General features: G+C 43.3%; 1 protein-coding gene across 2 annotated transcripts in view; it reads left to right on the forward strand.

The window, feature by feature from the left end:
- GNA12 (G protein subunit alpha 12) overlaps window positions 1–13,587 on the forward strand; it is a 116,751-nt gene that overhangs the window by 72,585 nt on the left and 30,579 nt on the right. The window lies entirely within an intron of this gene.

A 13,587-nucleotide genomic window follows, 5' to 3' on the forward strand; every position in this document is an offset into this window, starting at 1 on the left:
GAAGACTTGATATTGTCAAGATGTCACTTCTTCCCAACATCTATAGATTCAGTGTAATCCCAATCAAAATCCCAGTACATTATTTCATACATATCGACAAACTGATTCTCATGTTTATATGGAGAGGCAGGGACTCAGAATAGCCAATACAATATTGAAGGAGAAGAACAAATTTGGAAGAGTGATGCTACCTAACTTTAAGGTATGTCCCAGTGGTTGCCTGGAGACAGGAAAGGACTGCAGGAGAGAGGAAGGGACATGTGGGAACTTTTGAGGGTGATGGATTCATGTTCATTACCTTGAATGTAGTGATGATCCCCCAGGTGTATGCATATGTCAAAAGTTAATAAACTGTACACTTTGAATATGTGTAGTTCCTTGTATGTCAATTATACCTCAGTTATGCTCTTTTTTAAAAAAATAATTTTCTTAATTCACTGGATCAGGTTTTAAATGGATTCTTTTCCTGGTGCCATATGAAAGTAACTCATTGAAAGGCAGCTTCTTTGAATGTCACTGTCTTTTTTTTTTTTTTTTTTAAACATGTACTCAGTTCTCCAATACCTGGGATGTGACTTGATGATGGGGAGGGGAAGGAAAAGACTGCCTTTCTTAAAGAGTTCCCAGAACAAAGCAATCTGGGTGCTACCCTAAATCCCAACTGATAATACTTTGTAATGTATAGCCTATGTGCCATAATACTTTCCAAAATCTGAAATTTCTTTTTTTTAATTTATTTTATTGAAGTATAATTGATTTACAATGTTGTGTTAACTTCTGCTGTACAGCAAAGTGATTCAGTTATACATATATATACATTCTTTTTCATGTTATCATCCATTATGGTTTATCATGGGATATTGAATCTAGTTCCCTGTGCTCTACAGTAGGACCTTGTTGTTTATCCATTCTATGTATTATAGTTTGCATCTACTAATCCCAAACTCCCAATCCACCCTTCCCCCACACCCCTTCCCCTTGACAACCACAAGTCTGTTCTCTATGTCTGTTTTCTTTTTCGTAGATAAGTTCATTTGTGTCATATTTCAGATTCGACATATAAATGATATCATATGGTATTTGTCTTTCTCTTTCTGACTTCACTTTAGTATGATAATCTCTAGGTCCATCCATGTTGCTGCAAATGGCATCATTTCATTCTTTTTTATGGCTTAGTAGTATTCCATTGTATATATGTACCAAATCTTCCTTATCCATTTATCTGTTGTTGGATGTTTAGGTTTTTTCCATTTCTTGGCTGTTATGAATAGTGCTTTATGAACATAGAGGTGCATGTATGTTTCTGAATTATAGTTTTGTCTAGATATATGCCTAGGAGTGGGATTGCTGGATCATATGGCAACTCTAGTTTTCTGAAGAACCTCTATATTGTTTTCCATAGTGGCTGCACCAATTTACATTCCCACCAACAGTGTAGAAGGGTTCCCTTTTCTGCACACCCTCTCCAGCATTTGTTATTTGTAGTCTTTTTAATGATGGCCATTCTGACCAGTGTGAGGTAGTACCTCGTTGTAGTTTTGATTTGCTTTTCTCTAATAATTAGCGATATTGAGCATCTTTTCATGTGTCTGTTGGCCATCTGTATGTCTTCTTTGGAGAAATGTCCAAGTCTTCTGCCCATTTTTTGATTGGGTTTTTTTTTTGTTGTTGTTATTGAGTTGTATGAGCTGTTTGTATATTTTGGAAATTAAGCCCTTGTTCTCTTCATTTGCAAGTATTTTCTTGTAGGTTGTCATTTTGTTTATGGTTTCCGTTGCTGTACAAAAGCTTGTAAGTTTGATTAGATCCCGTTTATTTTTGCTTTTATTTCTATTGCCTTGGGAGACTGACCTAAGAAAACATTGTACGATTTATGTCAGAGAATGTTTTGTCTATGTTCTTCTCTTCTAGGAGTTTTATGGTGTCATGTCTTATATTTAAGTCTTTAAGCCATTTTTAGTTTATTTTTGTGTATGGTGTGAGGGTGTGTTCTAACTTTATTGATTTCCACGCAGCTGTACAACTTTCCCAACACCACTTGCTGAAGAGACTGTCTTTTCTCCATTGTATATTCTTGCTTCTTTTGTTGACGATTAATTGACTGTAGGTGTGTGGGTTTACTTCTGGGAGCTCTATTCTGTTCCATTGATCTATATGTCTGTTTTTGTGCCAATACCACACTGTTTTGATTACTGTAGCTTTGTAGTATTCTCTGAAGTCTGAGAGGGTTATGCCTCCTGCTTTGTTCTTTTACCTCAGGATTGCTTTGGCAATTCTCGGTCTTTTATGGTTCCTTATAAATTTTTGGATTATTTGTTCTACTTTTGTAAAAAAATGTCATGTGTAATTTGATAGGGATTGGATTAAATCTGTAGATTGCTTTGGGTAGTGTGGCCATTTTAACAATGTTAATTCTTCCAATCCAAGAGTGTGGGATATCTCCATTTCTTTGAATCATCTTCAGTTTCCTTTATTAATGTTTTGTAGTTCTCGGCATGTAAGTCACCTCCTTGGTCAGGTTTATCCCTAAGTATTTTATTTTTTGATGTGATTGTAAAAGGGATTGTTTCCTTGCATTCCCATTCTGATATTTCATTGTTAGTGTAAAGAAATGCAACCGATCTCTGTATGTTAATCTTGTATTCTGCTACCTTGCTGAATTCACCTATCAGTTCTAGTAGCTTTTGTGTGGAGTCTTTAGGGTTTTCTATATATAGTATCATGTCACCAGCATATAATGACAGTTTTACCTCTTCCCTTCCAATTTGGATATCTTTTATTTCTTTTTCTTGTCTGATTGCTGTGGCTAGGACTTCCAGGACTGTGTTGAATAGAAGTGATGATAGTGAGCATCCTCGTCATGTTCCAGATTTCAGCAGGAAGACTTTCATCTTTTCACCATTGAATATTATATTGTCTGTGTGTTTGTCATAAATAGCTTTTATTATGTTGAGATATGTTCTGTCTGTACACACTTTGGGAAGAGTTTTTATCAATAATGGATGTTGAGTTTTATCAAATGCTTTTCTACATCTATTGATGATCATGTGGTTTTTGTCTTTTCTTTTGTTGATGTGGTGTGTCACATTGATTGAATCATCCTTGTGACCCTGGGATGAATCCAACTTGGTTGTGGTGTATGATCTTTTTTATGTGTTGTTGGATTCAGTTTGCTAATGTTTTGTTGAGAATTTTTGTATCTATATTCATCAAAGATATTGGCCTGTAATTTTCTTTTTTAGTAGTGTCTTTGTCAGGTTTTGGTATCAGGGTGATGGTGGCTTCAGAGAATGTCTTTGGAAGTGTTCCTTCCTCTTCAGTCTTTTGAAAGAGTTTGAGAAGGATCAACATAAGTTCTTCTTTGTATGTTTGGTAGAATTCGCCTGTGAAGCCACAGGACATCCTAGGACTTTTTTGTTTGTAGGGAGTTTTTTTTTTAAATTACAGACAAAATCTGAAATTTCTGAATTCCAAAATACATTTATCTAGTCCTAAGGGTTTCAAGGAAAGGGATTGTAATACAAATGAAATGAAGAATAAAAAATTAAAATTTGAAATAAGCCAGTCAAGAGATAACTCTAACTCCTAAAAAGACCGGGAGATACTTGTTCTCATGTGTGTGAGAAACTTACATAAAGAGTATTCATGTCATCATTGTTCACAATAGCAAAACACTGGCAATACCCTAAGTGGCTGTTGATAGGCTCAGCTAAGTTTTTGTACATGTATTCAGTGGAATGCTGTATAGCAATTTCTTTTTAATTTGGACACTTATAATACATAGGTTAACTCAAAATGGATCAAAGAACTAAACCTAAGACCTAGAACTAGAAACACTTAAAAGAAAACTGGTGGAGAAGCTTCATGACATTGGACTTGGCAATGATTTCTTGAATAGAACCCTGAAAGCACTGGCAACAAAAGCAAGAATAGACAAATGGAACTACGTCAAACTTTTGTGCATCAAAGGGACACAGTCAACAGAATGAAAAGGCAGCCTGTGGAATGGGAGAAAATATTTGCAAATCATATAGCTGATAAAAGGTTAATATCTAAAATATATATATATATATATATATATATTAAAAACCTCTACGACTCAACAGCAAAAAACAGCCCCTATTTTTAAATGAACAAAGGATTTGAATAGATATTTCTGCAAAGATGATAAACAGAAATGGTCAACAACATATGAAAAGATGCTCAACCTCAGTAATCATCAGTGAAATGTAAATCAAAACCACAGTGAGATATTACCTCTCACACCTGTTACGATGGCTATGATAAAAAGAAAAAACAGAAAGTAACAAGTCTTGGTGAGAATAATGAGAAATTGGAACCCTTCTGCACTGTTGCAGGGATTGTAAAATGGTGCAGGTGCTGTGGAAAACAGTATGGTTTCTCCAGAAATTAAAAATAGAACCACAACATGATCCAGCAACACCACTTCTGCACATGTATACAAAAGAATCCAAAGTAGATTCTCAAAGAGATAGTTGCATACCCATGTTCATATCAGCATTACTCACAATAGCCAAGCAGTGGAAGCAACACAGGTGTCTTTTGACAAATAAACAGATGAACAAAAATGTGGTCCATCCAAACAGTGGAATATGATTCAGCCTTAAAGAGGAAGGAAATCTTGTCACATGCTACAGCAGAGATGAACCTTGAAGACATTATGTTAAGTGAAATAAGCCAGTCACAAAAAGACAAATACTGTGTGATTCCACTTACATGAGGTCCCTACAGTAGATTCATAGAAACAAAGTAGGATACCAGGGGCTGAGGGGGAGGAATGGGAAGTTGTTGTTGGATGGGTTCAGAGTTCCCGATTTTCAAGTTGAAAATATTCTGGAGACCCATTTCACAACGATGTGAGGGTACTTAACACTATGAGCCACACACTTAAACATAGTGAAGAGGGGAAGTTTTATGTTACTTGTTTTTTACAATTCTTAAAAAAAAAAAAAAGATATGTGTGTGTTAATATGCAACAGAGCATGCAAGATACATTGTTGTGAATAAAAACAGGATACAGAACTTCCAACTTGTTACTGATTTTCTTTACCTTTTTAAAAAAAATTTTTAATAGATCTTTATTGGAGTATAAATGCTTTACAATGTTGTGTTAGTTTCTGTTGTACAACAGTCAGTCAGCCATATGCATACATATGTCCCCGTCTCCCTCCCATCCTCCCTGTCCCACCCCTCTAGGAGGTCACAAAGCACTGAGCTGATCTCCCTGTGCTGTGCTGCTGCTTCCCACTATCTGTTTTACATTCGGTAGTGTATATATGTCGATGCCACTCTCTCACTTCGTCCCAGCTTACCCTTCCCCCTCCCCGCGTCCTCAAGTCCATTCTCTACGTCTGTGTCTTTACCTTTAATTGAATGTTTGAGCCACAAAATTCAGGAGTTCTCAGCTTTAGAGAGTACCCACTATTCCTGCTCATTCATTCACTTAACAAAATCTCGTATTGGCCTCTGCCATCGATCAGCCTGGCAAAACTGGTGTTACCTTTCCTTTAAATTTTAATGAAAGTGATAAATGTCAAGGGTTAAAATTTTGGAAAATTAGTTGGGGTTCCTTGGGATCCGAGTTCCTAGGATTATGCCTCCCGTCCCTTCAAGGAAAGGTCTTCGTTTTCCTCATGATGCAGATTATTACTTTTTCACTGCACAAAATCTAACAGCCCTACCTCAACACTTTGTGCATTCAGCCTGAACAGAAGCATTTTAAATAATTAATTCTTCCTTAAGTCTCCAAGGATTTCATGCCTTAAGAGGATCGGGCCAAAGTAAGTCCAGCTGTAATTAATCCCTGCATTCCCTTCAGGATTCGTTGGCACCTGCTGTGAGAAATGAGAGAGGAAACTTCAGGTGCCTCCCTAGAACCCAACTGTGGCTGAAACCTCCAGGGCCATTTATTCAGCTCCCCTCCAGTCCCAGAGAAACAAAGACGACTCAACTGCACGCATGTGCGGCTACAGTTGAGAGGACAGGCCGTGGCTCTGATGAAGCCAGCTGACAGGCACTGGATTAGAGATGGTTTGGGTTTCTTTCCCTCAAGGAAGAATATTAGAATTGAAGCGTTAGAAATTGTTTTGAATTCTTTTTCAAGTTATCACTTTCACAAAATACTTGAGTAAGAAGAAATTCTTTAGCATTAGGTGAAATAAAATTACGAATGTGGATCCCTAAGCTGTGGTAGAGAAAATCATTCATTTATATGTTGGAAACAAAACCTGCTCTCCAGATGCCAACGGAGAGGAGTCTGGGTTATGAAATAAAAGTGCGCTCCCCCGTGATACTAACACGTAAGCTGTTTGTTAGGAGGAATGGCTTGGAGGATTCAAATAGCTGAACAGATAAACTTCGTGCATAATCTCAACTGGAATCTAGTCAGCAAATTCCCAGGAACGTGAATGATACACCAGTGAATATAAACAGTAATGAGCCAGAGAGGCTACCAGTACAGCAGCCTTCGGGAGACTCTAGAAAATGTATGCCTTTCAGGGGAGAGCCGTGGACCTGTCCTCCCGTAACATCTTTATGGGGCAGTTCAGTGCACGACCAGGCAGACACAGTTGGTCCTGTGTGTGAGTCCCTAAAGCAGCCCTTCTGCAGAGCGGCACCATCTGACTATTACCTGTGCAAGAGGATTTCTGGAAACAGACTCTGAGTACCTATTTCACTGGCTGACTTTTTGAAGTATTGTTAACAGCCTTCCTCAGATAGCATTTGTGCCCATGTTTACAAGCATAGAGTGTCTCCGATTATCATTTTTAATTTCTTTAACTTTTTGTTTTGACATCATTTCGAACTACAGAAAAGTTTCAAGAGGAGTGCTAAGGACTCCAGTCATTGGCTTACTCTCATTTTCTCCCCACTGCCTTTCTCATTCTCTGTCGCATATAATTTTTTCTCTGAATGCTTTTTTTTTTTATCCTTGTCTTACGTCAAAATTGTAAGACACGGACGGCCTGATATACTTCCAGTCAGATGCCAAAGTGTTTTTAAAATTTTTTTTTTTTTAATAATTATTTTTTATTTTATCTTCTTTGCGGTACGCGGGCCTCTCACTGTTGTGGCCTCTCTCGTTGCGGAGCACAGGCTCCGGACGCGCAGGCTCAGCGGCCATGGCTCACGGGCACAGCCGTGAGCCGCGGCATGTGGGATCTTCCCGGACCGGGGCACGAACCCATGTCCCCTGCATCGGCAGGCGGACTCTCAACCACTGCGCCACCAGGGAAGCCCCAAAGTGTTTTAATAAATTAACAAGGATAGTGATTTTCTCCCTTTTTCATAAGGACACATTGTAAAGAGGGCTTTGTTTCTAATTTCTAAAAGAGGGTACACTTTTAGTCTAATGTGAAGGAAGATTTTGACAGTGAATAAATGTGAGAAAAATGGGGAAAACGCGGCTAAGCAGGCCTCTCACGATGCTGCGGCTCCCAGGGAAGAGGGGCCGTTTGCTTCGGCCCAGACCTTGCTCCAAGGACGTCTCGGCAGAGGGGATGCACTTTGGGAATCCCTGGACTAGAAGGTAGATAGGCCAACACCAAAATTCGCTTTCGCCTTCCTTCCTGAGGGGGTTCTGAGAGGCCCAGACTCGCATCTGCACAGGAAGGAAGGTCAAGCTCAGACCCTCCAGGGGTCCCAGTGCCATCCTCCTCCACTCACTGTGGCAGCACCAGCCCAGGCCTGGGGGGGCCGGGGACGGGGGCTCATGCAGGAGCCTGTCGTTCCATTTAGTGACAACTTGGTGTCCGTTTAAGTGACGTTCAGGGCCTGTGTAATTCCAGCTGCTATTTTGTTAAATAGCTGTGGTTTAATAAAGATGATAACAGACTTTATAATTGGAGTTTTACCTGCCCTGAAAATTTCGAGCCCCTGAAATAGTTCTTAGACCTGAACCAATGTTCACCTACTTAGGAGTCTTTAAATGGAGATGATTAATTCTCAGTATGAGCAAAAGAGCATTTTTGAATAAATAACTTGATTTTATGGACACTTCCTTTTTTTACGCAGCTTTTTAAAGTGTACAAATCAGTGACTTTTAGTAAACTCGCCACGTTGTGCAGCCAGCACCAGAAGGCAGCTTTAGAGCCTCTCCATTGTCCCAGTGAGGCCCCTCGCGCCCAGTCCACCGACGCCCAGCGCCCAGTCCCCGACAGCCCCACATCCACGTTCTGTCTCCGTAGATTTTCTGGATATTTCCTATAAATGGAGTCATACAGTGTGCGGCCTTTCGTGCCTGGCTTCTTTCCCTGAGCTTAATGTGTTCAAGGTTCCTTCATATTGGAGCATGTGTCAGTATTCCATTCATTTTTATCCCTAGATAGTATTCTGCTATGTGGGTAAACCTTTCCTTTATCTATTCACCAGTTGTGTGATGGGCATTTGGGTTGTTTTCCACTCTTTGGCCAGAAGAAGAACGCTGCTATGAACATTCTTATGCATCATTCTTAAAGGAAATATAAATATATTAATGGTGCTTACGAGAAGGAGGAAAGTTTGCTCTTTGGGGGTGGTTTTCACGATAGGTGGTATTTTATTTTTTCCCTGTCTTTCCTCTTACCCAACATTGCATGAGAATTTAGGGTCCCTTAACGATGGTGAGTTGGTGGTCGGTTCTGTTGAAAGGAAAGGGCAAGCCTGTCTCTCCAGAGAAACTCCGTGGAGCACCATAAATCAGCAGTGGTGGCCCCGAGAGGGAAGTTCCCCCCTTTCTCTCATTATTGCTCATTCCGGCCTTGGCTGAAGCTGGTCACCAGGAACAGCTTTTAGTTTATGAGGTTGGAAGTGCGTCGTATAATCTCTACTTTGGCTTCTCAGTGGATATTCTCTTTTAAAAAGGAACTTGGTCTACTAGTCTTAGTGCCGGATGTGATAGAACGTTATGTCTTCCCTGAGCTTTAAGAAGCAAGATTTTGTGAAATAACCCTACAATTCACCCTTTTATTTACTGAGCTTAAAAAAGTGTTTTTTGGAAATGTCAAGCAAAACTCCCCATCTGAGAAGGTGGAAAACATGTTGTTTTGAGAAGCAATTTATTGACACCTTTCAAATGTGCCCTTTGTCAGGAGGCCCCGCTGCTCGGGCTGTGGGTGGCTTACGTCTCATTTGGCTCTGCTCCTGAGCAAATCCCTGATGTTGTTCTAAGGAGGAACCCCAAAAGTAGCCCGGATTGGGGTTTCCACACGTTCGTGGCTGCTCCACCGGGGCGCGCCCTCTGGGACGTGGCAGTTCGCTCAAGGGCCAAGGTCGAAGTTCTCTCTGGCCGGCTCTGGCTCTTGAGGGAAGAAAGCCAGCTGGATGTTTATTTCACATGCCATTTTCTGCTGCGGAGAAAAGAGACAGGGATTGATCAGGAAGCCTAGTTACTGACAGAGGTTGGTTCTCCAAATGGCCTGGCAAATCAGTTTCACAAAAGTAATGTCTTAAGACTCATCTTGTGTCTTGAATTGCACGTCACCTTTATAGGTGATTTTGACAGGCTGGTCTTTGTATTGAATTGTCTCCTTTGGTGACAAACTGGAACCTAAATAAAGATCACTTTATTCAGCCTGATTTGTTTTGTAACGTAACCTTTTTTAAGGCAGAGGTTTACTGATGTGATTTTTTTTTTTAGGTTAGTTTTAAGAGTAGTTACTGGAAGTGCTGAATTTTGAAGTACCACAGCATGACCCAGTAATAAATACGACACAGGTACCAGTCAGTGCCTGCTTCCAGAATCTTCTTTACGATGCTTCTCATTGGGAAACATACATGTTTTTGTGGCAGCTCTCTCCAGGTATTGCACATCTTGAAATAATTCTTTTTTGTCTAGATCACTGGTCCATTTACAGTTGAAAAATGAGTTAGTACACGTCTGCAGAGCTTCATCCCACCCAGCAGAGCTGCGTGGTGGCTGAGGTCGAGGGAGCCCGGGTAGCTTTTCCAGACGAGCATGTGCTCAGACAGTTGGCAAGGCCAAAGGAAGACGCCCTTGGTGGGTCACCTGTGCTGGACTCCGCGTGTTCTGTGCCAGGTGAAGCAAATAAACGTGGGTGCTGAGTGCCCACTGGCCCGCCCGCAGCCATGAAGCCGTCCTGTTCTAAACCTCCCTGGTTCCTGTCACATGTCGCGGGGACTGAGTCTCTCCTGTGAACCGTAATACCTTTGGCACTTACACTAAGCCGTGTGTTCTGGTGGGGTTTTCCTTTTTGGTGGGGGGGTGTCTCATGAAATCCTGCTTAACTTCGGGTCAGCAGCAAACTGGAGGCATGGCTGAGGGTGGAGAGGCAGTGGGCTCGTGGGGAGGCCCCAGGTGCAGAGGGCCTGCGGGCGGGGGTGCCGAGTCTGGGGTCCTGGGGTCCGGACCTGCCCGCCACGGGGGTGAGCCGCCGGCCCCCGCCCACGGGAGTGTCTGGCACGGCCCCGCCCCTGGCCTCCCGTCCTCCCTGCCGGCCGCGGCTCCGGTTCCCTGAGCAGAGCTTGCCTTTTGCTGATTCCGAGCGCCAAGCGGCGAGCCCGCGGGTGAGTCAGGCTTTGGCAAACAGAGGGCTGCTTTGAGCCCTTCTCTTCCCCTTTTGTTCGGCCGAGGTGGGGGAGGATGGAGCGCCCGCTGCAGGCGCCCTGGCCCGGCCCTGGCGCCCTTCCACCGTGGGGGCGGGGCCGTCCCGACGACGTCCCCTCTCGTCCCGCTGCCTGGGCGCCGCCTCCCCGGCCTTCGTGGCAGGAATGGGATTCCCATGCTTGTTCCGATCTCTTAATTTCTGGGAAGTGCCCTCGCGCTTATCCCTGGAGGCTGGCGGGTGGTCTCTGGTCGTGGGTTACAGCCCAGCCCTGCAAGTGGAGGGGTGAGAGCCTGGCCTTGGGGTTGAGCAGCCTCTTTGACCTTGAGCAAGTTAGCTTCTAAACTTTGCTTTCTTCCCCTGGGGAGCAGGAATAATCATACTATGTTTGGATCAAAGAAGATAACATATGTCGCCAGCATAGCACAGTACCGGGCACCGAGAGCCTATTATTGGCGTTGTTGTCCAGCAGGGTGAGTGGTTTCCGCTGATCCAGTCCCTTGCGCATCTGTGATTGTCCATAAATCAAGTACCTATGAGCATTTGTTAGCCAGGCACTGTGCTAGGCCCTTATAACTCCTCCCAGAAACGAAACCTGTGTTCACCTCCTCGACCTCAGAGTCAGAGCTTTGTGGTGTCTGGATCAATATTTTTGGCATGTCTTGATTTCACGGATTTCTCCACTGCTTTAGATTTTTCTTTAGGGGCTGGGGGCAGAGCTGGTAGTCGTGGTAGGAATGAGGGTGGAGCCCAGCATCTCTGCAGGCATGTGAGGTGGTCAGGTGACGCCGGGCTCCTGTAATGGCTAAGCTGGTGGGCAGCTGGACAGCCTGTGCTGTTCTCAAGTTCAGGCATTTTGTTGGTGTGACAGATGGGGTGACGTGGGCTGGTTGGGAGCTGAATTTTAAGTGGCCATCTAAAGAGCTGGTTGGCACCAGCCCCTCCCAGGAGTGTGAGTGCAGCCCTTCTAGCTGCTGTCTCTTCACATTTTGATCGCAGCTGTGCTGGTGAGTTTTTGTTTTCCAGGAGCCCATTCTGGCAAGTGTTCATGATTTTTGTTAAAGCAAATTCAAGTAAACGGGAAAGAAGAACCATTAGTTTCCAGATTGTAAATCAAGTGAAATTTTATGTGGGTTTAGGGTTGAGAGGCTTGTTTTGGAAGCATGTGTGCTGTAAAGTGGGAATTGTCTCTATCCTTAGGAATTAAAAGAGACGAGCTAGTCATGATTCTGGAGAATCTCACAGTCACTTCCATTAGCTACAGAAGAGGATGTAGGTCTTTAAGCTTTCTCTTTCTGTGTAGCCTGAACACCATCAGGTAAAAAAAAAACCTCACTGGGTTTTCTCCTTTCCTTTTACTTCTGTGGTATCTCCGAGTCTGTCACCAGGTCAGCCATCTTACAGCCCTATGTGGCAGGAGGTGTGGCCTCAGCCGAGGAACCACGCCCCTTGGAGAGCCCACACCCCAGAGAGCCGGCCCCCGCGGTGAAGCCCCCCCGCCCCGGAGCTGGGGCTTGAACTTCACATGAACTTTTGTGCAGGTCGTCGTCTTTTTCCTTCCATAAGTCTAACTCGAAAAGGATTCCCACGGCTGAGACCCAGGTGATGTAGGAAACCAGAGTGGGTTTTGTGAGGTCTGTGCTGCAGTTTGACTCTTTAAATTTTATTGCTTTGGGTTGAAAATAACAAGCCGTCCCAAGATGAGACAGGGACCGTGAGGGTTGACCTGGCTGACCTTGTCGAGACTGTGGAAAGGATAGGATGAGCTGGAGTGAAGAACAGTTCTCCCAGAAGATGCTCCCTCCCTACCACACCCCGCCTCCTCCCCCCTCCCCCCGCCAAAAAAAAAATGCTGTGAGGAGAGACCCCTTCCTACCAGGGATTTGACAGCCGCTCTGCTTTGATTCTTCTGGGGAAGCAAGTGCTCTGTTGCCAGGGCGGCCCCTCCAGCTAAGTCGACATCCCTCGAGGAAAGATTAGCATTTGGAGCATTTGGTAGCTAAACTTAGCTCCCTGGATAAGCTGCCAGTAGAAGGAAGTGAAGATGGATTTGGGGGGAGGGGGTTGGGAAGATTTAAAGGGGCAGCGACAGGTTTTAAAAGATGGTTCTGGGACACTTGTGGGATGTGTGTGCTTGGCTGGATCCTACCAGGCTCCCATGTGGCATCTGTGAGCATGGTCACCTACCTGCCATCGTGTCAGAGGTGTGTCTTTGGAGCAAAGAATAAACGGTGCCCAGAAGTAAGGAAAACCATAGTGTGGACTTCTGGGTGGAAAGGCATTTTTAGCTCTTAAGTGCTTCGCGTTGTGTGTGGGAAAGACCAGTAGGATTGATTACTTAGGTTTGTCAACGAGCAGTGATCAGCCCCGCTGAGGTTCTGATGAAGCGCTTGTTGACTCAGGGATGTGTAGGGAATGAGATGTGTGGACTTCACAAAAGGCAGCTACCCAGAAGTAAGCCTGAATCATTTGTTTGGGTAAAAGTGACCTCTCTCCTACTTGGAAAGCCTGAATAATTCATAATTTACTATCGTTTTAGTCATCTTTCAAATTTTCTACTTCTTCCCCAAGGCAAAAACGGACAATAGGGAAGAGCAGAGCGGAGACTCTCCGAAAACACACACGGACCTCATCACATGGTGCTTTTTTCTTTTCTCAGCCGTGTACCCCACCTAGATATTGCTAACAGAGGACTTTCTTTCTGACTTTTAGTTCGTCAGCCTTGAAATACCAGGTGTTTTTCTATTTCAATGCTTTAAATATTGAGTATCTGTGTTGCTTTATGTGTTTATGGTCATATGACAAGACCACTGGTGGCAGTCCGGTGGCAGGAGATCAGGTGGTAGAAAGAAAGTAGCCCCAATCGTGGGACTTGGACAAAAGTGGTGGAATGATTATATTTAATGAGATCTGCACACTTTTTGGAAAAAACACTTGGAGGGAGTGGCCAGACCTCAAGGGTTGTTTTGTAATGCCCTTCACTGTGTTTCCTTCTCTCTTGCTCTTTTTAAAAATTGTAAAATAT

Source organism: Stenella coeruleoalba (genome assembly GCF_951394435.1).
Source record: "Stenella coeruleoalba genome assembly, chromosome: 15".
Taxonomy (NCBI): domain Eukaryota; kingdom Metazoa; phylum Chordata; class Mammalia; order Artiodactyla; family Delphinidae; genus Stenella; species Stenella coeruleoalba.